At 43.2% G+C, this 24,116-nt stretch overlaps 1 long non-coding RNA gene across 3 annotated transcripts in view; it reads right to left on the bottom strand.

The window, feature by feature from the left end:
- The window catches only part of LOC112132735 (uncharacterized), a 54,168-nt gene that overhangs the window by 27,350 nt on the left and 2,702 nt on the right, over positions 1-24,116 (bottom strand). Inside the window, exons 3-5 of one of the 3 annotated variants that reach the window (XR_008523608.2) lie at positions 18,831-18,974; positions 9,907-10,053; positions 4,935-5,456 (exon numbers count right to left, since the gene is read on the bottom strand). This is a non-coding gene — a long non-coding RNA (uncharacterized LOC112132735). Of the gene's footprint in view, positions 1-4,934; positions 5,457-9,906; positions 10,054-18,830; positions 18,975-24,116 lie in introns of those variants that run through there. The other 2 variants (XR_002914455.3, XR_002914453.3) reach the window with 2 other exon arrangements.

Consider the following 24,116-nt stretch of genomic DNA (forward strand, 5'->3'; position numbering starts at 1 on the left):
TGTCTTCTTGTAGCAGTTCCCACGCACTCACCTTGTTTTCCTTTCTTTGGTTACTAGAAAAAGTATTTCTCTCCCCAGGGATTCTCAGGGCTGAGAAAGGCAGTCTGGTTGGCCCTGAATACACACATACTGGCTTTTAATGTTGAGTTAACTGCTCTCATTAGTAGGTAACAAGATGTCAAATAAAACAATCCTGAAGAAGTTGCAAAACACAGTGTTCTTACAAGTGTGATCCTGAGTCTAAAATTCCTAATTCCCTTCATATGGAAAGCCTAGAATGAAGTGCTCAACTCCTCTGTCAGTCCCCAGCATTTCAAAAGTCCATTTTGTCTTGCATTCAGGAAAGCCTTTTCTTTAAACTGAATCTATAGAACAATAGGTTGTATTCTGCTGTTAATTTGCATCTCTGAAGACTTGATTTCTCCCAGGTCTCACCAGGCAGCGAATGAGCCCCCTGTGCGTTTCCTGACAGCCTTTTAAGTCACTTCCTAGGCTGACTTACGGAGCAAGTAAGAGTTCACAGGTCTCATGATTCCTAAATTGCAGGAAAGGGACTATGACAGCTATTCTTCCCTTAATAAAGTTATTTCTTTTAAGTTAAACTTCTGACACTGGGGTAGATTGGAGGTAAGGGAAAAGGGAGACACTCCAAATTATCACACAATGATTTAGCCTCTTCAGTGTACTGTTGCAAAATGTTTAGTTTAAAATGCCTTTCTATAATTTATCATTACTTTTTTTTTTTTTTTTTTTTTTTGAGACGGAGTCTTGCTCTGCCGCCCAGGCTGGAGTGCAGTGGCGCGATCTCGGCTCACTGCAACCTCCGCCTCCCGGGCTCACGCCATTCTCCTGCCTCAGCCTCTCCGAGCTGGGACTACAGGCGCCCGCCACCACGCCCGGCTAATTTTTTTGTATTTTTAGTGGACTCGATCTCCTAACATCGTGATCCGCCCGCCTCAGCCTCCCAAAGTGCTGGGATTACAAGCGTGAGCCACCGCGCCCGGCCTCATTACTTAAGAGAACTATGAAAACAGTATCTCATTTTCTTTAGGTTTTCTGAACTTTGAGCCTCAACAAGTAGTTACCATTTTAAATCTGCAGCTTGACAGCTTGTAAGCAAAAGCACTGAAACTACTCATGAAGGGTCAGAGTAGAATAAATAATTTCACGGAAATGCAAATTTCATTTAAAACTTATTTAAAAGTATTAAATTGGGAGGAGATGGAAGTCTAAGATTTATTTCCCTTACTGATGATAAATAGTAATATTTACTGGCCAATACTACAAAAGAACTAAAAGATTGTATAAAATATTTTTACAGTGCTTTTTAAAGAGAGATTTAAAAGTGGAGGTGAGAGTGAGGATTGGGTTTGTTATAGGCCATTGCCTTTTTTTTTTTTGAGACGGAGTTTCGCTCTTGTCGCCCAGGCTGGAGTGTAGTGGCACGATCTTGGCTCAATGCAGCCTCCACCTCCCGGGTTCAAGCAATTCTCCTGCCTCAGCATCCCGAGTAGCTGGGATTACAGGTGCCCGCTACCACGCCCAGCTAATTTTTCTATTTTTAGTAGAGACGGGGTTTCACCACGTTGGCCAGACTGGTCTCGAACTCCTTACCTCAGGTGATCTGCCTGCCTCGGCCTCCCAAAGTGTTGGGATTACAGGCGTGAGCCACTGTGCCTGGCCAAGCCATTGCCTTTTACAATGGTGATGTTATAGTCTGACTTCTTCCTAAAGTTCGAACTGCAGAAAAAATATTCTACTCTTTGGATCCATTCTGATGATGTTCTTATGATGGCTTTGAGTCTTGGCCAGGAGTCACTGGAATTAATGCAGGAATTAAACTCACTCATTCTGTAACATTTGGACCTTTGTAAACGTGTCTGGCTCATTTCTGTGACCACATTGCAATTATCAGCACCATTCTTGGATACTTTAAATTTATTTCCTCTCTTAAGGATTTGTTAGTTATCTACTATTTGTACTGTCATTGCCATCATATTTAATGCAACCAATAACTTCATCACACACACATTATATTTTCCATGCTTTGTTCCTAATGATGTTTATTCCTGCCTTAGGACCTTAGCACTAGCTCTGTCCGCTGTCTAGAATGTTCTTGCCTCATTCTTTATGTAATTGGCTCCTTCCTGTTATTCAGTTCTCCATTTATATGTTCCCTCCTCAGAGAGCCTGGGCAATAGAACGAGACCCTGAATTCAAAAAATAAAAAAATAAAATAACATAAAAACTTGAAAATTACATTTCTTCAATAATGAAACATCAAATATGAAGGTCGCATTGCCAACTTGGGTTTTTTTCTCCCTAAGTCAGAAAATAACAAAAAATAGATTGGATTTTTGATGCCATTTTAATTTGTTACTGTGACTAAAACTCAGATTGGATTCACTGTCTCAGAAAGGTATCCCAGGCATGGTGATGCAAAATATAGAGAAAAGGCCAAGAATAGAAATTCTGACATGAAAGTCACCTAAAAATATCGATAATGCATAGAATATTTTGTTAAGTTGATCTCAAAAAAAGCTTTATTAGAGTCATGGACCTGTAATTGATTACCAATATATGCCTCTGCTTTACTTCTGAAAAAATTGTTTTGCCTTATAAGCACTGCCGATAATCTGATAAATGCTAGCAATCTTGAGTGGAAGACAAATTTGCTGTATTTTATATAGTAAACTACTGCAATGGAGTTAATAGTTTATAGGTTTTCTATAAACTGCCTTCTTCTCACTTTCCTGATTGCTACAATTCCAGCTGCATATTCCATATCTGTTTAAAGGAGGATTTTATTTTTTAAACTGTATCTCAGATTTCCACATCTAACATGACTCATTTTTGGCTGCTATGTTCCTGCTCTTTGCAGAAAGATAAAGAGATCATCTGCTACTTGAACTTTTGTTTAGCTTGTTAGGTATTTAGGTTGACTCTAATGTGCCAGATGTTATCCAGTTGGCAAAACAGTGCTTTCTTACTCATCTGTGTGCTGATCTCTCTATTTAATTCTCCAGCTGTACTGTTCTCTGCATCCTTGTATAAATAACAATATTGAAATGTTTCCTAAGAAACGTGCCATTTCTTCTTAGCTTTTACTTCCTTGTCTACAAGGACCTTGGGGTCATCTGCACTTGCCTCCCAGGACTATATTGTTCTTCTCACATGATATAAAAGCATCACAGCTGCAATATTGACATTCCATCTGTAAGGGTAAGACAGTTCTGAAGCTGACTACATCAACTGAGATTATAGCTTCTAAATTCAGCTAGGCACCATGAAGAGCTTTAGCAAAGATGGTTACCTTTTCTGAAGAATGCACATACATTATTTATGCAAACTAAGAGCAAGTCATGCTGTACTAGCATTAATGAATGATGAAAGTATTTTCATTTTAAAATCATTTTCCCAATGCCCAAAACCTATTGAAAGTATTTCAATGTTATTAACTAATGTTACTAATTTACATAATCTTTTAAGTTTATGAATCAAATATTCTATAAAAGTTCATCACTTTCCAAGTAATTATTTAGACAGCATCCTTATTATTAGCTATTTACTAATGTTACTAATGTTACTAATTTACATAATCTTTTAAGTTTATGAATCAAATATTCTATAAAAGTTCATCACTTTCCAAGTAGTTATTTAGACAGCATCCTTATTATTAGCTATTTACTAATGTTACTAATGTTACTAATTTACATAATCTTTTAAGTTTATGAATCAAATATTCTATAAAAGTTCATCACTTTCCAAGTAATTATTTAGACAGCATCCTTATTATTAGCTATTTACTAATGTTACTAATGTTACTAATTTACATAATCTTTTAAGTTTATGAATCAAATATTCTATAAAAGTTCATCACTTTCCAAGTAGTTATTTAGACAGCATCCTTATTATTAGCTATTTTTCCTATACAAATGCTCAAACTGAGTGGAAAAGAAAGTAAACAACTCTAGGCTGGGAGCAGTGGCTCACGCCTGTAATCTCAGCACTTTGGGAGGCTGAGCAGGAGGATCATTGAGCCACGGGTTCCAGACCAGCTTGCGAAGCATAGTGAGACCGTGTCTCCTCAAAAACTAAAAATATCAAGCAGGCACAGTGGCATGTGTGCCTGTAGTCCCAGCTACTCCAGAGGCTGAGGCAGGAGGCTCACTTGAGCCTGGGAGGTTAGGGCTGTAGTGAACCGTGATTGTGCCACTGCACTCCAGCCTGGTCGAACGAGCAAGATGTTTCCAAAAAAAAAGGATCAAATTATCACGTTGGAAAGCATGACACATTTATTTCTCAAGCAAGAAGAATGATAAGGGACAAAAAAAGGTAGGGAGAGTTTATTTGTAATGGCTGCTTTGTTGCTTTGTTTAGCAATGTGCTAAAGAAAAATTATTGCTTTCCAGGGCCAGGTGCAGTGGCTCACGCCTGTAATCCAGCACTTTGGGAGGCCAAGGTGCGTGGATCACAAGGTCAGGAGTTTGAGACCAGCCTGGCCAACATGGTGAAATCCATCTCTACTAAAACTACAAAAATTAGTTGGGCATGGTGGCATGTGCGTGTAGTCCTAGCTACTCAGGAGGCTGAGACAGAAGAATCACTTGAACCCGGGAGGTGGAGGTTGCAGTGAGCCGAGATCATGCCACTGCAAAATTGTTGCTTCCCAAAACAAAGTCAGTGTTTTAAAAGATATGCCATTTAAATATGGTTTTTACCCAATTTATACTATAGATTATTATTATATCCAAAGCAGATATTGGATCTATATTGGAATCACTAAGAAAGAGGCTTACTTTAAAATATTAAATATCAGTATTGGAATTTTGCTAAGTCTCATGGAAAATTATCAAGATGCCTTTAAACTTAAAAAAGTAAATACATATTTTACAACTAATAAAGACCCAATGTTAATACTTTTTGAGGTTGAAACACTCTCCCTATGAAATAGAAGATGTTTAAAGCAGAAAAAAAGACATTGTTAGATAGCATAAATTTTACTATGCATTTATTTGAAGTAAGGGGAACTATTTCAAAGAGAAATGATGCAATGTAAGATAAACGTGGGATACCATATTGCACCAAAAAACAAAGAGACTATCAAAGACTCACTGGACATGCTAATATGAACTGTAAGAGAACAGCACAAGCCTCATGGCTAGGATAACCTGCACTCCAGAAATTGCTTTTTGGATTTTGTATCCCAGCACATTACACAATGCCTGGTATACATTAGGTGAAAATGCATATTAGTTGAGTTAATAAATGAATAGATATCTGAGAATTAGGAAATAGAGAAACAAAATTTAATCATAGTAATAGAAAGGGAAGTAGGAGCATACTAAAAATAAATGTACCACTTGTAATCGCAGCCCTTTGGGAGGCCAAGGCAGGAGGATCACTTGAACACAGGAGTTCGAGACTAGTCTGAGCAACTTAGTGAGATCCCGTCTCTACAAAAAATATTGTTTTAAAAAGAAAGACAAAAAAGATTAAAATAAATACATTAAATAAATAAATGTACCTACTTAGATGTCTTTTCTTCTATCCATCACACAATACCCTCTGCTTACTTCACACTACATACCCACACTACCACCCACCACCACTTACGAACCAAAACCCAGACCTGTGACATATATTCGACATTAATATTCCTTATCTGAGCCAATGGCAAGACTCCTGTAGAGACACCTAAACTTAGGCTTGGCAGCAATTAAGAGAACTAAGCCAAGTCCCTAGCATTTCCTTTTTTTTTTTTTTTTTTTGAGATGCAGTCTCACTCTGTCACCCAGGCTGGAGTGCAGTGGCACGATCTCGGCTTACTGCAACCTCCGCCTCCTGGGTTCAAGCGATTCTCCTGCCTCAGCCTCCTGAGTAGCTGGGATTACAGGCGCCCGCCAGCACGCCCGGCTAATTTTTTTATTTTTAGTAGAGACGGAGTTTCACCATGTTGGCCAGTCTGGTCTTAAACTCCTGACCTTGTGATCCACCCGCCTTGGCCTCCGGAAGTGCTAGGATTACAGACGTGAACCATTTCGCCGGGCCCCTAGCATTTTCTTTATTCATCCAGTCATTCACTCATGACTTAGTCAATATCTCTGTGCTAGGCCTTTAGTCTAGTGCTAGCAATATAAAGTTAAATAAGATGTAGTCCTTGTAATCTAAGAACTCACAATCCAGCAAAACATTATTTTGTAGAATAAAAACTATGCAAGCTATATGAGGTGCTCTGCAAAAACCAAGAAGGGAGGAATCACTCAAGTTCACAGTACGTCTTCCTCTCTTCCATATCTCTTTTGTTCTAATGTGATATGAATAATAGCACCATTTCCTAGTACCCAAATTTAAACCTCATTATTATAACAAAGTTTAATTCCCATATCTTATAAGTTCCCCTGAGATTCTAACTTTGCAAGGCTTCACATAACTTGCCTTTCCGGTCCCACCAACAACCACCTCATTCTGGTCTTCCCTGTCCCTAGCAAGAAGTCCCACAGTAGCCCCTGATCAAAGTAAGTTTCCTAAAGCACAACTGTCATCATGCATCTGCCAGGAACACAACTGTGTTATCATTAAATTCTCGTCAGTGCTGGCCCATAGGAGTCAATATATGTTTGTTGGAATTTACCCCGGCTCCTGCTAATGAACTTCCCCACGTGAGCAGAAGGGATTTAATATTCTTAGTATCTTTTTCACTGTAGTGTCAAGAAAGCTTATGTCCACCAGCTGAGTCTCTCTCTCTCCTTTGGACATTTGTCTGAAAATTGCCTCTGAATCAAATCAAATGAGGTATCATACCTGAATATTCTAACATGCTTAAAAAATGCATTTCATGGCCGGGCACGGTGGTTCACGCCTGTAATCCCAGCACTTTGGGAGGCCGAGGCGGACGGATCACGAGGTCAGGAGATCGAGACCATCCTGGCTAACACGGTGAAACCCCGTCTCTACTAAAAATACAAAAAATTAGCTGGGTGTGGTGGTGGGCGCCTGTAGTCCCAGCTACTCTGGGAGGCTGAGGCAGGAGAATGGCGTGAACCTGGGAGGCGGAGCTTGCAGTGATCCCAGATTGCACCACTGCACTCCAGCCTGGGAGACAGAGCAAGACTCCGTCTCAAAAAAAAAAAAATGCATTTCATAAGGTTTTTTATGACCCTTTACCAAAGTCATCTCTAGGACAGTATTTGTGAAGTTCATCTTAATTGTGCATCAGAGCCATTGTTCACTGTCTATACAGGGTAATCAATCTGTGTAAATAACCTAATTACTACTTTTGGTATTACATAGGCTAATATAAGGATCATGTGGGCTGAATGGTGCTATGGTCTGAATGTGTCCCCCAAAATTCATATCTTGGTAACTTAATTACCAATGCAACAGTATTGGGAGGTAGGGCCTTTTGGGAGGTGTTTAGGTCATTTGGACTCTGCCCTCATTAATGGGTTAATGCCATTATAAAAAGGCTTGATGGAGGGAGTTTGACCCCTTTTTGCCCTTTCTGTCCCTTCTGCTTTGTGAGGACATAGCGTTCCTCCCCTCCAGGGGATGCAGCAACAAAGCACCATCTTAGAAGCAGAGAGACTGGGGCCTCATCACCTGATGCCTTGACCCTGGACCTCTCTGCCTACGGATCTATAAGAAATAAATGTCTATTGTTCATAGATTATCCAGTCTGTGGTATTTTGTTATAGCAGTACAAACTGACTAAGACAAATGGTCTTATCTATTCTCTTTAAAACCAATTCCATACATAGACAAAATGAGAAGCTCCCTAGATAATGCGCCCCACACAAGACTGCACCAATTCCAATGGTTTTCTGAAACTATCCTGCTATAATTGCTGCTAATTGCCTACATTAGTAGTTCTCCTTGGAGGTGAGGGTTGATCTAAAAAAGGAACCGTAGTCAAGGATGTAAGGAGACAATAGCTGTGCCATCTAAATATGGACACCACTGAACATATGTGGCTATTTAGATTTTAATTAACATTAAATAAAGGCTGAGTGCGGTGGCTCACACCTGTATCCCAGGACTTTAGGAAGCCAAGATGGGATGATTGCTTGAGCCCAGGAGTAGTTCCAGCTACTCAAGAGGCTGAGGCAGGAGGATCCCTTGAATCCAAGAGGTTGAGGCTGCAGTGAGCCAGGTTCACACCACTGCCCACCAGCCTGGGTGACAGAGCAAGATCCGTCTCAAATAATAAGATAAAATAAAAATTAAATAAAATTAAAAATTTAGTTTATCAGTCACACTAGCTGTATTTCAAATGCTCAGGAATCACATGTGGCTAGTAGGTACCTTACTGGACAGCAGAGAGTTTAAAACATTTCCAGAACACAAAGAAGGGAACGACAGACACGGGGCCTACTTGAGGGTGGAGGGCAGGAGGACGGTGAGGATCAAAAAACTACTTAGTGGGTACTATGCTGATTACCTGGGTGATGAAATAATCTGTACATCAAACCCCTGTGACATGTAATTCACCTATATTACAAACCTGCACATGTACCTCTGAACCTAGAATAAAAGTGGAAAAAAAATTTTCACCATTTCAGAAAGTTTTTTTTTTTTTTTTTTTTTTGAGACGGAGTCTCGCTCTGCCGCCCAGGCTGGAGTGCAGTGGCGCGATGTCAGCTCACTGCAAGCTCCGTCTCCCGGGTTCACGCCATTCTTCTGCCTCGGCCTCCCAAGTAGCTGGGACTACAGGCGCCCACCACCGCGCCCGGCTAATTGTTTGTATTTTTAGCAGAGATGGGGTTTCACCGTGTTAGCCAGGATGGTCTCGATCTCCTGACCTCGTGATCCACCCGCCTCGGCCTCCCAAAGTGCTGGGATTACAGGCATGAGCCACTGCGCCCGGCTAGAAAATTTAATTACACAACACAACTCTGTAATTTAGGGCATCAGCCTGCACTAAAACCACCTTCAGGCCTTGTTTAAAAACAGCTTTCTAGGTCTCTAAGTGTCTTACTCAGTAGGTCTGGAGAATCTGCATTTCTAACAAGTTTCCAGGTGATGTTGATGTTCCTGGTCAGGATTCACATTTTGATAACACCGACTTAAGGGTTAACATCTCATGTTTCTGAAAAAGAAACATCTGTGTTGGAATCTTAACTCATCTCTCATTAACTGTATAGCACTGAGCAATCTTCTGACCATCAGTTTTCTCATCTATAAAACAGGCTAATCATGAGAATTAATGAGATAATGTAAATATACTGCTTAGTACATCTGTGCTCAATAAATGTTAACTGTTATAATTATCTGTATCTGCCTGGAATATGTGTATTACCCACCCAGTTCCCATGCAAAGAGCCCAACTAGAGGAAATCAATCAAAAATCAGGATTTGATGATCGAGTGGGAAGCAAATACTAGAGATCAGCATTAGGGCTCACAGCATGGTCCCTGGGAAGAGTGTCCCTATGGATAAGATCTTTGGCTCCTGAGGTGCCACCTGTGTTACTGAGTAAAGAAGATCAGAGGACCAGGCATGGTGGCTCATGCCTGTAATCCCAGCATTTTGGGAGACTGAGGTGGCAGGATTGCTTGAGCCCAGGAGTTCGAGAGCAGCCTGGGCAACAAAGTGCGACCCCGTCTCTACAAAAAGTCCAAAAAATTAGCTAGGCATGGTGGCGCACGCTTGTGGTCCCAGTTACACGAGAGGCTGAGGCAGGGGGATCACTTGATCCCAGGAGATCACTCGATTCCAGGAGATCACTCGCCCAGGTTGCAGTGAGCTGAGATTGTGCCACTGCACTCTAGCCCGGGAGACAGAGGGAGACCCCGTCTCAACAACAACAAAAAGAAGGGGAGAGGAACCTAAGAACGTAGGTATGGCAACACTGAATACAAAGTTAACAAGTTGCACTTCTTTCTAAGGAAAACCTGACCCTCTCACCTTTAATAAAATTAGGATATCTCTGCTCCATTTAGACACATAGCCTGATGAGTTGGGAAGTTACGTTTTTCTTTCTTCTGGTTGGTCTAAATCCATCCCCAGAAGAAAAACAGGAAGCTCTTCCAGCCTGATGCACAATCATTAATCCTGTAAATAACAAATTGAGTCCCTTTTTAGTGTAGTTTGAATGTCGGTTGCTTAAAATACTTCTAGGCCAAGAAATGCTATTATTAAAAATACAATCTTTTGGCCGGGCACGGTGGCTCACGCCTGTAATCCCAGCACTTTGGGAGGCCAAGGTGGGCAGATCACGAGGTCAGGAGTTCGACGCCAGCCTGGCCAACATGGTGAAACCCCATCTCTACTAAAAATGCAAAAATTAGCCAGGCATGGTGGTGCACGCCTGTAGTCCCAGCTACTCCGGAGGCTGAGGCAGGAGAACCGCTTGAACCTTGGAGGTGGAGATTTTGGTGGGCCGAGATGATGCCACTGCACTCCAGCCTGGGTGACAGAGTAAGACTCCATCTCAACAACAACAACAACAACAAAAATCTGTTAACACGGGAAAAGGTGGCTCTTTTTTTTTTTTTTTTTTTTGAGATGGAGTCTCACTCTGTCACCAGGCTGGAGTGCAGTGGCACAATCTTGGCTCACCACAACCTCCGCCTCCCGGGTTCAAGCGATTCTCTTGCCCCAGCCTACCAAGTAGCTGGGACTACAGGCGCATGCCACCACGCCCGGCTAATTTTTGTATTTTTAGTAGAGACGGGGTTTCACCATGTTGGCCAGGCTGGTCTCGCTCTCTCGACTTCGTGATACGCCCACCTAGGCCTCCCAAAGTGCTGGGATTAGAGGCATGAGCCACCATGCCCAGCCAAGAGTGGCTAATTATTTTTACTGTTTTTTTTTTTCTAATTATAAAAATAATCCAGGGCCGGGTGCGGGATCATGCCTGTAATCCCAGCACTTTGGGAGGCCGAGGTGGGTGGATCACCTGATGTCAGGAGTTCAAGACCCGCCTGGCCAACATCGTGAAACCCTGTCTCTACTAAAAATACAAAAATTAGCCAGGCATGGTTGCGGGCTCCTGTAATCCCAGCTACTTGGGAGGCTGAGGTGGGAGAATTGCTTGAACCCAGGAGACAGAGGTTGCACTGAGCCGATATTGCGCCATTGCACTCCAGTCTAGGCAACAGAGCAAAACTCTGTCTCAAAAAATAATAATTACAATAATGATAATAATAATACAGATAGCTAATGCATGTGGGGCTTAATACCTAGGTGATGGGTTGATAGGTACAGCAAACCACCATGGCACACGTTTACCTATGTAACTAACAAACTGCACGTCCTGCACACACATGTATCCCAGAACTTAACATAGAATACAATTAAATTTTTAAAAATAATAATGCTTGCTAAAAAGTTCAAATATTACAGAAATGTCTGACATAGAAAATGACATGCCCAATTTCTTCTCCTGTTCTTCACATTATTACTGTATCAAAAACGTGTCATAGCACACACATTGCTCAGAAATTTATTTTTTTAACTTCAAAATATACCAAAGCTAGGTTGAGTGTGGTGGCTCAAGCCTGTAATCCCAGAACTTTGGGAGGCCAAGGTGGGCGATCACTTCAGGTCAGGAGTTTTGAGAGCAGCCTGGCCAACATGGTGAAACCGTCTTTACTAAAAATACAAAAATTAACCAGGCGTGGTGGTGTGGGCCTGTAATCCTAGCTACTCGAGAGATGGAGGCTGGGGAATCACTTGAACCCAGGAGGCGAAGGTTGCAGTGAGCTGAGATCATGCCACTACACTACAGCCTGGGTGACCGTGAGACTGATTAAAAAAAAATGTGAAATGTGTGTGTACATATATATACATATATATGTATATATATACACACACACACACATACACACACATACACACACATACACACACACACACATATATATGCCTAAGCTTTCTTTACTATGTGACAATACATTACTCCATTTCATTATTTTTGGTGGCTGGAGAAAATGGGATTGCATGAAGGGACCACAGATTGACCTATGCAGTTATTCATGGCTGGATAATTGGATATTTGTGTTATTTTAAATTTTTCACTATTTCAAAAAGCAACTATTTATATTTTCTTTTTTCTCAGATGGAGTTTTGATCTTCTTGCCCAGGATGGTGTGCAATGGCATGATCTCAACTCACCGCAACCTCCGCCTCCCAGGTTAAAGTGATTCTCCTGCCTCAGCCTCCTGAGTAGCTGGGATTACAGACATGTGCCACCATGCCCAGCTAATTTTGTTTTGTGTGCGTGTGTTTTTTTTGTTTTTGAGAAGGAGTTTTGCTCTTGTTGCCCAGGCTGGAGTGCAATGGCGCGATCTAGGCTCACCGCAATTTCTGTCTCCCAGGTTCAAGCGATTCTCCTGCCTCAGCCTCCCTAGTAGCTGGGATTACAGGCATGTGCCACCATGCCTGGCTAATTTTGTATTTTTAGTAAAGACAGGGTTTCTCCATGTTACTCAGGCTGGTCTCGAACTCCCAACCTCAGGTGATCCTCCCGCCTCGGCTTCCCAAAGTGCTGGGATTACAGGCGTGAGCCACCGTGCCTGGCCTTTTTTTTTTTTTTGAGATGCAGTCTCTTTCTGTTACCAGGTTGGAGTAGAGTGGAGCCATCTTGGCTCACTGTAATCTCCACCTCCTGGGTTCAAGTGATTCTCGTGCCTCAGACTCCCAAGTAGCTGGGATTACAGGCATCTGCCACCACAGGCAGCTAACTTTTGTATTATTTTACTTTATTTTATTTTTTTGAGATGGAGTCTTGCTCTGTTGCCCAGGCTGGAGTGCAGTGGCACTATCTTGGCTCACTGCAAGCTCCGCCTCCCAAGTTCACGCCATTCCCCTGCCTCAGCCTCCCGAGTAGCTGGGAATACAGGCGCCCTCCACCACGCCTGGCTACGTTTTTTGTATTTTTAGTACAGACAGGGTTTCACCGTGTTAGACAGGATGGTCTTGATCTCCTGACCTCGTGATCCGCCCACCGTGTCTTCCCAAAGTGCTGGGATTACAGGCGTGAGCCACCGCACTGGCAACAAATTAAATTATTAATTACAATTATAAATTGGTTACCAATGAACATTTGCCTAGAAAGAATGACCACCCCAGCCGGGAGTGATGGCTTGTGCCTGTAATCCCAGCACTTTGGGAGGCCAAGGTGGGCGTATCACGAGGTCAAGAGATTGAGACCAGCCTGGCCAGCATGGTGAAATCCCATCTCTACTAAAAACACAAAAATTAGCTGGGCTTGGCAAAGTGGTGGAATTACAGGCATGAGCCACTGTGCCCAGCCTGGAGATAATTTTAAATATCCCAATGTGAGGCTGAGAATGTGCAGCCTGGGTCTCTTTGTGGCAGACTGTGGTGTTATTTTTCTTGATAATTTTATTCACCTTGGTGGGGAAAAACATATTATTTATCTTTTGTCTAGGTATATTTTTTCTGTGAGTGATGAGCCATCAGAAAAAGTTTTCCTTTTCCTATATATTTAAAGATTTACAGGCTAGTTGTTTAACTTCCCATATGTTAAGGGTCAAAAATGGATGTGCTAGCCAGGTGCAGTGGCTAAATACAAAAATTAGCCAGATGTGGTGGCACACACTTGAAATCCCAGCTACTCGGGAGGCTGAGGCTGGAGAATCACTTGAACCTGGGAGGTGGAGGTTGCAGTGAGCCAAGCTCTTGCCACTGCACTCCAGCCTGGGCAACAGAGCAAGACTCTTGTCTCAAAACAAAAAAAAATGTGCCTATAAAGAGATATGCCTGTTTTACTTATTTATCTTTTAGTAGCCCTGCAGATGCAGGGCCTCAAAAAAAAATTAGGTTAAGAACTCGGAATTGTTCCTCTCCAAAAAAATCTTTAGTTTTGCTGGGTGGGTGCCTCACGCCTGTAATCCCAGCACTTTGGGAGGCCGAGACAGGCGGATCACGAGGTCAGGAGATCGAGACCATCTTGGCTAACACGGTGAAACCCCATCTCTATTAAAAATACAAAAAAATTAGCCGGGTGTGGTGGCAGGCGCCTGTAGTCCCAGCTACTCGGGAGGCTGAGGCAGGAGAATGGTGTGAACCCAGGAGGCAGAGGTTGCAGTGGGCCGAGATCGCGCCACTGCACTCTAGTCTGGGTGACTAGTGAGACTCCGTCTCCAAAAAAAAAAAAAAAAATTAGTTTTAGTAAAAGATGAAAGATTTATGAGCAGGTGTGGTGGATCACGCCTGTAATCCCAGCACTTTGGGAGGCTGAGGCAGGAGGATCACCTGAAGTCAGGAGTTCGAGACCAGCCTGGCCAACTTGGAGAAACTCCATCTTTACTAAAAATACAAAATTAGTTGGGTGTGGTGTCGCATGCCTGTAATCCCAGCTATTTGGGAGGCTGAGGCAGGAGAATCGCTTGAACCCAGGAGGCAGAGGTTGCAGTGAGCTAAGATTGCGCCATTGCACACCATCCTGGGCAATAAGAGCGAAATTCCGTCTCAAAAAAAAAAAAAAAAAAAAATGAAAGATTTATATGACCTGGGCCAGGCGCGGTGGCTCACGCCTGTAATCCCAACACTTTGGGAGGCCAAGGAGGGCGGATCACGAGGTCAGGAGATCAAGACCATCCTGGCTGACACAGTGAAACCCCATCTCTACTAAAAATACAAAAAAATTAGCCAGGTGTGGTGGCGGGCACCTGTAGTCCCAGCTACTCCGTAGGCTGAGGTGGGAGAATGGTATGAACCCAGGAGGCGGAGCTTGCAGTGAGCCAAGATAGGGCCACTGCACTCCAGCCTGGGCGACAGAGCAAGACTCCGTCCCAAAAAAAAAAAAAAAAAAAGATTTCTATGACCTGAAGAGAAACCAGAGTACTATATATGAAACCATTATTTTTTTATTTTATTATGTTATTTTGAGACTGAGTCTTGTCCAGGCTGGAGTTGCAGTAGTGTGATCTTGGCTCACCGCAACCTCCACCTCCCAGGTTCAAGCAATTCTCCTGCTTCAGCCTCGCGAGTAGCTGGGATTACAGATGCACACTACCCACGCCCAGCTAACTTTTGTATTTTTAGTAGAGATGGGGTTTCACCATGTTGGCCAGGATGGTCTCGAACTCCTAACCTCAGCGATCTACCCGCCTCGGCCTCCCAAAGTTCTAGGATTACAGGTGTAAGCCACCATGCCTGGCCTATATTAATATTTTAAAGCCACCAAAAAGAAGTTTACAACCTCACAAGAGGAAGTATGTAAGAGGGTCCCTACCAATGTACTTCTGGGATTTCTAGATCTATCAATATTCAGAACATCCACAGTATTGTAGTTCAGGGCCTTAATGGAAACAGTTACCTTTTATACCACTAAGCATACCTTGTGAATCTTGTGTTTCAGTAAAGTGAATCAGGCCAGTTCTCTGGCACATTCTTGAAGTGTTTGTTAGCACCATGAATGAATTGATTCTGGGGGTGCAGAGAATATTCTGTCTCTATCTTCATCTCTTTATTTTTCCACCGTAAGGTTATAACAGCTGAGTAAGAAATTCTTCTATCCTTTATCATTATATTTTTCTCCAGTGATAGCAAATGCTTCAAAACCACAAAAGCATGTGGTTCACTGATGCCTTTGCAACTTGGGGTTGATGTTAAAGGGGTAGAAAACAAGAGAGAAAAAGCCTGTGTTCAAAATCAATACACATTGAATTCTAGAGATGCTTTAACTCGGTATCATATTTGAGAGGGGAAACAGGAATAAAGAAATTGCACAGTTGTAATTTTCAACCATAACACAGCATCAGCTACATTTTGCTTTCCTTTGCGATACTCAGATGAAAAGTAGGCTTGTATGAATGCAAAGTATTATTACCTATCTTCTCTTTGAAGCCACAGTTATTTAGTAATCATTCTCATTTAAGTTAGTTTTACTGTTCTATGCATGGCTGTGCTTCAAGCTCAGGAGGAAAGCAATTCTTATCATAAAAGCCACCTTATTTCAGAGCTGGGTAAAATTTAAAGCCACAGGAAAGTGAATTATATTTAACAAGAGTTAAGGCTTTTGAGCAAAAATGCAAACATGCTGCAGAATTAAATTAGCTTGCTTTTAGAAACTCTGACTCATAAATTCCTTGGGATGATTATGTATGTAAAAAACCCTCATGTACTCATGTTTTCTATTCCCTGAGTTGTTGGGATACAAGAAATGAAAGAACTCCAGGGGGTGCCATTCACATCAGAGCTGTGTTCCCTGGAGATGGGCAGAACAGCCTTCCATAGCCAGGCTCATGTGGAGGATGGTTTGGAAGGGGTGAGAGACCGGATGAAGACAAAAGCATCAATAAGGAAGCTATCACAGTGATGCAGGTGAGATGAAATGAGATCCTGAATGCAGATAGCACTAGAGGATGAAAACGATGAATCAGCCCTGAGAAACATTTAGAAGGTAGATTCATTAGGCCTTGATGGGTAACGAGGAGAAGGAAGTAAGGATGCTGACAGAGAGAGCTGAAAAAATGATCTCAGTCACTCCATCTTACCTAAATCTTTATGAGCTCCTTCCTTTACTTCAAAGTAGGTCATTATATTTCAGTGAGTTCTTATGATAACAAAGAATAGTTCACAGCCAGCCTGTTTTCAACTGAAATCGGTTCATTAGGGCCTGCAGTCTCACAACTGCCTCTCTTCCCCAGCAATGTACCAGCAAATGACTTCAGAAATCAACACTAATCAGTCTACAGGCACTATCAGTTGACTTGCTGAAAAACACACTTTGGGAAACTTATCAATGTCCTCTACAACAGTGATGAATCTCCTTGAGTGTTGATAAATATACAGTAATATATCTTGGCTTCAAAAGCATGTAAGGAAATACTAGCTAGAGCAATTAGGCAAGAGAAAAAATTAAAGGGCGTCCAAATTGGAAAGGAGGAAGTCAAACTGCCCCAGTCAAATACAAGACCATTTGGAAATGAGAGGGGAAACCATCAGGAATAAGGAAATTGCACAGTTGTAATTTTCAACCATATAAGATTTGGAAATGATCTCATATTTGGAAAAACCTAAGGATGCCACCAAAAAACTCTTAGAGCTGATAAACAAATTCAATAAATCGTGGGATACAAAATCAACATACAAGACCTGCCTGGCCAACATGGCAAAAGCCCAACTCTACCAAAAATACAAAAATTAGCTGGGCATGGTTGAGCACACCTTTAGTCCCAGCTACTCAGGCGGCTGAGGTGAGAGAATCACCTGAACCCAGGAGGTGGAGGTTGCAGTGAGCCAAGATTGCACTACTGCACTCCCGGGTAAGGAAGACAGCGAGACTCTGTGTCAAAAAAATAAAATAAAATAAAATAACAAAATATACGATAAAGCTATAGTAGGCTGGGTGCAGTGCCTCATGCCTGGAATCCCAGCACTCCAGGAGGCTGAGGTGAGTGGATCAGTTGAGGCCAGGAGTTCGAGACCAGGCTGGCCAACATGGCAAAACCCCGTCTCTATTGAAAATACAAAAATTAGCCAGGCGTGGTGGTGTGCACCTGTAATCCCAGCTACTCGGGAGGCTGAGGCAGGAGAATCCCTTGAACCTGGAAGGTAAAAGTTGCAGTGAGCTGAGATCTCACCACTGCACCCCAGCCTGGGCGACAGAGCAAGACTGTCAGAAAAAAGAAGATAAAAGCTATAGCAACCAAAACAGCATGGTCTGGCATAAAACAGACATAGAACAACCAGAATAGATAATCTTGAAATAAATCCACATATTTATAGCCAGCTGGCTTTTGACAAAAGTGCCAAAAACACACACTGGGGAACAGACAGTCTTTGATAAATTGTGCTGGAAAAACTGGATATGCCTATGCAGCAGAATGACACTAGAACCCCATCTCTCACCCTATATGAAAATCGACTCTCAATAGATTAAAGGCTTAAATGTAAGACCCGAAACTATAAAACTACTAGAAGAAAACATAAGAGAATTGCTTCAGGACATTGGTTTGGGCAAAGATTTTATGGATAGGATCTCAAAAGCACAGGAAACAAACCAAAATTTATGCAAAAAAGGAACTAAATAGGCCGGGCATGGTGGCTCACGCCTGTAATCCCAGCACTTTGGGAGGCCGAGGCGGGTAGATCACCTGAGGTCAGGAGTTCGAGACCAGCCTGACCAACTTGGAGAAATCCCGTCTCTGTTAAAAATACAAAATTAGCCGGGTGTGGTGACAGGCACTTGTAATCACAGCTACTCGGGAAGTTGAGGCAGGAGAATCGCTTGAACCTGGGAGGTGGAGGTTGTGGTGAGCTGAGATCGCATCATTGCACTCCAGCCTGGGCAATAAGAGTGAAACTCTGTCTTAAAAAAAAAAAAAAGAAAAAAAAAGGGACTAATATCCAGAATATACAAGGACCCAAAATACTCAAGAGAAAAAAAATTACAATTAAAAATGGGCAAATAAATTAGGTGGGCACGCACTTGGAGTCCTAGCTAGTTAGAAGGCTAAGGTGGGAGGATCACTTGAGCCTAGGCTGCAGTGAGCTGTGATTGTGCCGTTGCACTCCAAGTCTCACTATTTTGCCCAGGCTGGTCTCAAACTCCTGGGCTCTAGCATATTCTCCCTCCTCAGTCTCCCAAAGTGCTGGGATGACAGGCAAGAGCCACCACACCAGGCAGGGTGACTATAATTAACAACAGTTTGTCATTATTTTAAAATAGCTGGAAGAGAGGATTTTGAATGTTTGCAACCCAAATAAATGATAAGGGCCAGGTGTGGTGGCTCATTCCTATAATCCCAGCGCTTTGGGAGGCTGAGGCAGGAGGATAGTGTGAGGCTGGGAATCTGACACCTGCCTGGGCAACATAGTGAAACCTCATTTCCACAAAATAATTGAAAAATTACCCAGGCATGACGGTGCATGTGTATAGGTCCAGCTACTTGGGAGGCCGAGATGGGAGGACCACTTGAGCCCAGGAATCTGAGGCTGCAGTGAGCTATGATCATCCCATTGCTCTTCAGCTTGGATAACAGACCGAGACCTTGTCTCTAAACACAAAAACAAAGAAATGATAAATGTTTGAGGCAGTAAATATCCTATAATAATTACCCTGATTTGATCATTACATGTTGTATACATATATGAAAATATCACACTGTACCCCATAAATAAGTATAATTGCTATGTGTCAATTAAAAATAATATTAAAATGGATTTTCTTTTTGTTTTTTTGAGATGGAGTCTCGCTCTGTTGCTCAGGCTGGAGTGCAATGGCGCCATCTCAGCTCACTGCAAGCTCCACCTCCCAGGTTCACACCATTCTCCTGCCTCAGCCTCCCGAGTAGCTGGGACTACAGGTGCCTGCCACCACGCCTGGCTAATTTTTTGTATTTTTAGTAGAGACAGGGTTTCGTCGTATTTGCCAAGATGGTCTCGATCTCCTGACCTCATGATCCGCCTGCCTCGACCTCCCAAAGTGCTGGGATTACAGGCGTGAGCCACTGCGCCCGGCCGTAAAATGGATGTTTTAAAAAGCATTTGAATCTGTTTAACAAACTTGAAATAAACTAGAGACACAGGACTGCCCCTGTGGTTGTACAGATTGTAGTCTCTGAGAGGGGGACTTAAGAACAGACAAGAAATGGGCTGAAATAAAGCTCAGGAGCCATTTGCCAAGCCCTGTGTCTTCACTCACAGTTGCAACGGCCTGGAGGAAGTGGCAACTTTTTTCTAATTGGTGCGCTTAAGTCCTTTTGCAATTTGTCAGCCCCAGAGTGTTTTTTTCTTTAAATGTATACAAAATTTCATATGTGCTAATGGTGGCCCTAGGACAGAGAATTCCTTTGGCACTTAGCACTCACTTAGGAAGAGAGTCAAAAAGTGAAAACTTAATAAGCGAGATGATTCTGCTGGAGCACAATTAATTGGGGGTTGGGAGCATGGAACTACTAGGGGAAGAAAAAGGAAAGCATATTAGGGGAGATTTCCCAGATGAGTTACTGTTTTTTGTTTCGTTTTGAGATGGAGTCTCTCTCTTTCACCTAGGCTGGAGTGCATGGCGCAATCTCGGCTCACGGCAACCTCTGCCGCCCAGGTCCAAGCAATTCTTCTGCCTCCCGAGTAGCAGAGATTACAGGCGTGTGCCACCACACCAGGCTAATTTTTGTATTTTTAGTAGAGATGGGGTTTCACCATGTTAGGCAGGCTGGTCTTGAACTCCTGACCTCAAGTGATCCGCCTGCCTCGGCCTCCCAAAGTGCTGGGATTACAGGCGTGAGCCATCACGCCCAGCCTGTTACTGTTTTAAACAAACATTTCAATGTGTAAGCACTGTCACTGAAGCTGATCTGTGGAGCCTGAAGGTTATACAATTCTGGTGGTCCCTCTATAAGAAAAAAAAAAAAAAAAAAAAAAAAAAAATATATATATATATATATATATAATTATGAATGCAAGCTTGCCAGGGCCCTGACAGCAACTTGGAATGGGCCATTGCAAGTAAAGGACCTGAAACTTAATTAGCTTCATGGTAAATCTGCCCCCTGGTTAGTAAGTCCAGTTCTTTAAAGTAAATGTCTAAACAGGATGCGGTGGTGCACACCCCTAACTGCTCAGAAGGCTAAAGCGGGAGGATCTTTTGATCCCTGGGTTCAGGAGTTTGACACCAGCCTGAGGAATGGAAGGAGACCAACCCACCCACTCACAATATTTTATTTTTTTAAAAAAAGAGGATGTCTAAAAAAACAAGTATTTGAGTCAATGATACTATGGTTACTGGCATTTTGGAACTCTTCCTACTTTGTGGTTACTGGCATTTTGGAACTCTTCCTACTTTGTGGTTATTAAGGACCAAAGCCACCTTTTTTTTTTTTTGAGACGGAGTCTCACTCTGTCGCCCAGGCTAGAGTCCAATGGCGCGATCTCGGCTCACCGCAACCTCTGGCTCCCGGGTTCAATCGATTCTCCTGCCTCAGCCTTCCAAGTAGCTGGGATTACAGGCACGCGCCACCACGCCCGGCTGTTTTTTACATTTTTAGTTGAGACGTGGTTTTGCCATGTTGGCCAGGCTGGTCTCAAACTCCTGACCTCAAGTGATCCGCCTGCCTCGGCCACCCAAAGTGCTGGGATTACAGGCGTGAGCCACCGCGCCCAGACTCGCCTTTTTATTTTTAGTGCTTAAGGTACGGCGGGGCGTGGTGGCTCACGCCTGTAATCCCAGCACTTTAGGAGCCCGAGGCGGACGGATCACGAGGTCATGAGATGGAGACCATCCTGGCTAACACGGTGAAACCCCGTTTCTACTAAAAATACAAAAAATTAGCCGGGCGTGGTGGCGGGCGCCTGCAGTCCCAGCTATTCTGGAGGCTGAGGCAGGAGAATGGCGTGAACCCGGGAGGCGGAGCTTGCGGTGAGCCCAGATCGCGTCACTGCAATCCAGCCTGGGCGACAGAGCGAGACTCCGTCTCAAAAACAAACAAACAAAAAAAGATATGAAGGAGGGCTGGGCATGATGGCTCACGCCTGTAATCCCAGCACTTTGGGAGGCCGAGGCGGGCGGGTCACTTGAGGTCAGGAGATCCAGACCATCCTGGCTAACGGTGAAACCCCGTCTCTACTAAAAATACAAAAAATTAGGGGGCGTAGTGGCATGAACCCGGGAGGCGGAGGTTGCGGTGACCCAATATCTCACCATTGCACTCCAGCCTGGGCAACAAGAGCAAAACTCCGTCTCAAAAAATAAAAATTAAAAAAAAAAATTAGCCGGGCGTGGTGGCTGGCGCCTGTAATCCCAGCTATTTGGGAAGCTGAGGCACGAGAATCGCTTAAACCCAGGAGGCAGAGGCTGCAGTGAGCTGAGATCGCGCCACTGCACTCCAGCCTGGGCTACAGAGCGAGACTCTATCTCAAATAAAAAATAAAAATAAGATATGAAGGAAGGGAGAAAAAGAAGGACGGAGGGAAATTGTTTATAAACAAATTGTTTTTGATGATAACCAGCTCTATCATCTACCTCCAACTTTTCCCTTTTTAAACAAAAGTTAGCAATTAACCTCATGGTCTGCCTTACTCCCTAAATTTAATTTTAAGTGCCTCACCTTTTCCTAAAGTAAAATAACTACTAAAACGGCAATGATTATCCACTATACGAGATACTACAAGGTAGAATTATTATAAATTAGGTGTGTCAAGTTCTAGTGTAATTGTTAAAATACTAGACTCTTGGACATGGGAAAAGAGGTATTTTCATGCACTGTTATAAATTGGGGAACTCTATATAAATATTAAATAAGCCCAGCTTTTTGACTCAGCGCTTCTGGAATACACAGCAGAGAGACACAGACAAGGGTTCCCTCCCTCCCCCACAGCCACACCTCCTGCCCGCTCTCTCCATTAGTCAGAAAGGAAACACTGTTACATATGAATCAATACTGGTTTGTTTTCTGTAGATGCAGATTAATGACTTTGGAAGACTCACTGCCTCCGGGTAAACTAAAGGACTCATTAATTCAGCTCATTTTATTCAATTAAAACTTTTTTTAGAAAAAAAAGCAAAAAGAAAAAGCTGGGCTTAGGGGTGCTGGCCTTTAGTCCCAGCTACTCGGGAGGCTAAAGCGGGAGGATCCCGTGAGACCAGGAGTTTTACCTGGGACCAGCCTGGGCAATATAGGGAGACCTCTTAAAAAAAAAAAAAAAAGGAAAAGGAAAAATAAAAGAAAACCCAGCCAGAATACCCCTATATCTCTCAAATTCATTCCTCTCCAACTCTTTTTTTTTTTTGTCTTTTTCTTGAAACAAGGTCTCACTATGTCACCCAGACTAGAGTACAGTGGCATGATCTCGGCTCACTGCAACCTCCACCTCTTGGACTCAAGCGATCCTCCCATCTCAGTCTCTCGAGTAGCTGGCACCCCTGCGCCACCACACCTGGTAATTTTTTGTATTTTTGGTAGAAATGGGGTTTCACTGTATTGCCCAGGCTGGTCTCGAACTCATGAGCTCAAGTGATTCTCCTGCCTCCCAAAGTGCTGGGATTACTGGCATGAGCCACCACGCCCTCCCTGCTCTTCTGATCCCAACATGTGCTGTGCCAGACACTGTTTTCTCCAGACACGCCCACAACCCTCTAAGTAAAGGCTATTATTTTCATGACCCTCATTTTACGGATGAGAATACAAAGAGACCTAACGTTATTGCCCAGGTCACACAGCTAGTGAAGGGGAGGCTGGGGTTTAAATCCTGTCTGGCTAGCTGCTATAAAGCCTTACATTTAAAAATCAATCAATCTGGCCTGGATTTGGTGTCTGTGTTTTTATGTTTATTTTTATTTTATTTTTTATTTTGAGATGGAGTCTCACACTGTCACCCAGGCTGGAGTGCAATGGCACGATCTCAACTCACTGCAACCTCCGCCTCCTGGGTTCAAGCAATTCTCCTGCCTCAGCCTCCCCAGTAGCTGGGATTACAGGCATGTGCCACCACGCCCGGCTAATTTTTGTATTTTTAGTAGAGACAGGGTTTCACCATATTGGCCAGGCTGGTCTCCCAACTCCTGACCTCATGATCCACCTGCCTCGGCCTCCCAAAGTGCTGGGATTACAGGCGTGAGCCACCATGCCCGGCCCTGGTGTCTGTGCTCTTAACCACAGTCCATACTTCCTCTCCAGTCGCAAGGCTGCTCAGTAGCCTCCTAACTCACCTTCTGTGCCGACTCTAATCATCCCCACTTCTGTCTCATTGAAGTTGAGAAGGCTTTACAAAATGCTCATCAGAGTCAGCCCACTCTTACCCACACCTTGAATATTTCAGTAGCTTCCTGTGGTCTTCAACCTAAAGATCAGAAGGCCTACCTATCCTGCTCAGCTCACACTTAACCCCTCCCTCTCTGAGCTCCAGCCCCACTGCTCTTCTTTCAGTCCCTGACCATGCTGAGCTGCCTCAGGAGCGGGGGGCCTTCTCCCTAGGGCCCATCCTTCCCTTCCCCTATTCAGTTATTTCAGTTCCCAATCTCCTTTAGATCTGATACTTTTCTGACTTCAAAACCCCTGTTGCAGGGCAAAGGGCTCATGCCTATAATACAAGCACTTTGGGAGGCCAAGGAGGGAGGCTCACTTAAGCCTAGGGATTCGAGACCAGCCTGGGCAACAATGAGACCTCGTCTTTATAAACAAAGCAAAATAAAAACCCCTATT

This window comes from Pongo abelii, chromosome 2 (assembly GCF_028885655.2).
Source record: "Pongo abelii isolate AG06213 chromosome 2, NHGRI_mPonAbe1-v2.0_pri, whole genome shotgun sequence".
Classification (NCBI taxonomy): Eukaryota; Metazoa; Chordata; class Mammalia; order Primates; family Hominidae; genus Pongo; species Pongo abelii.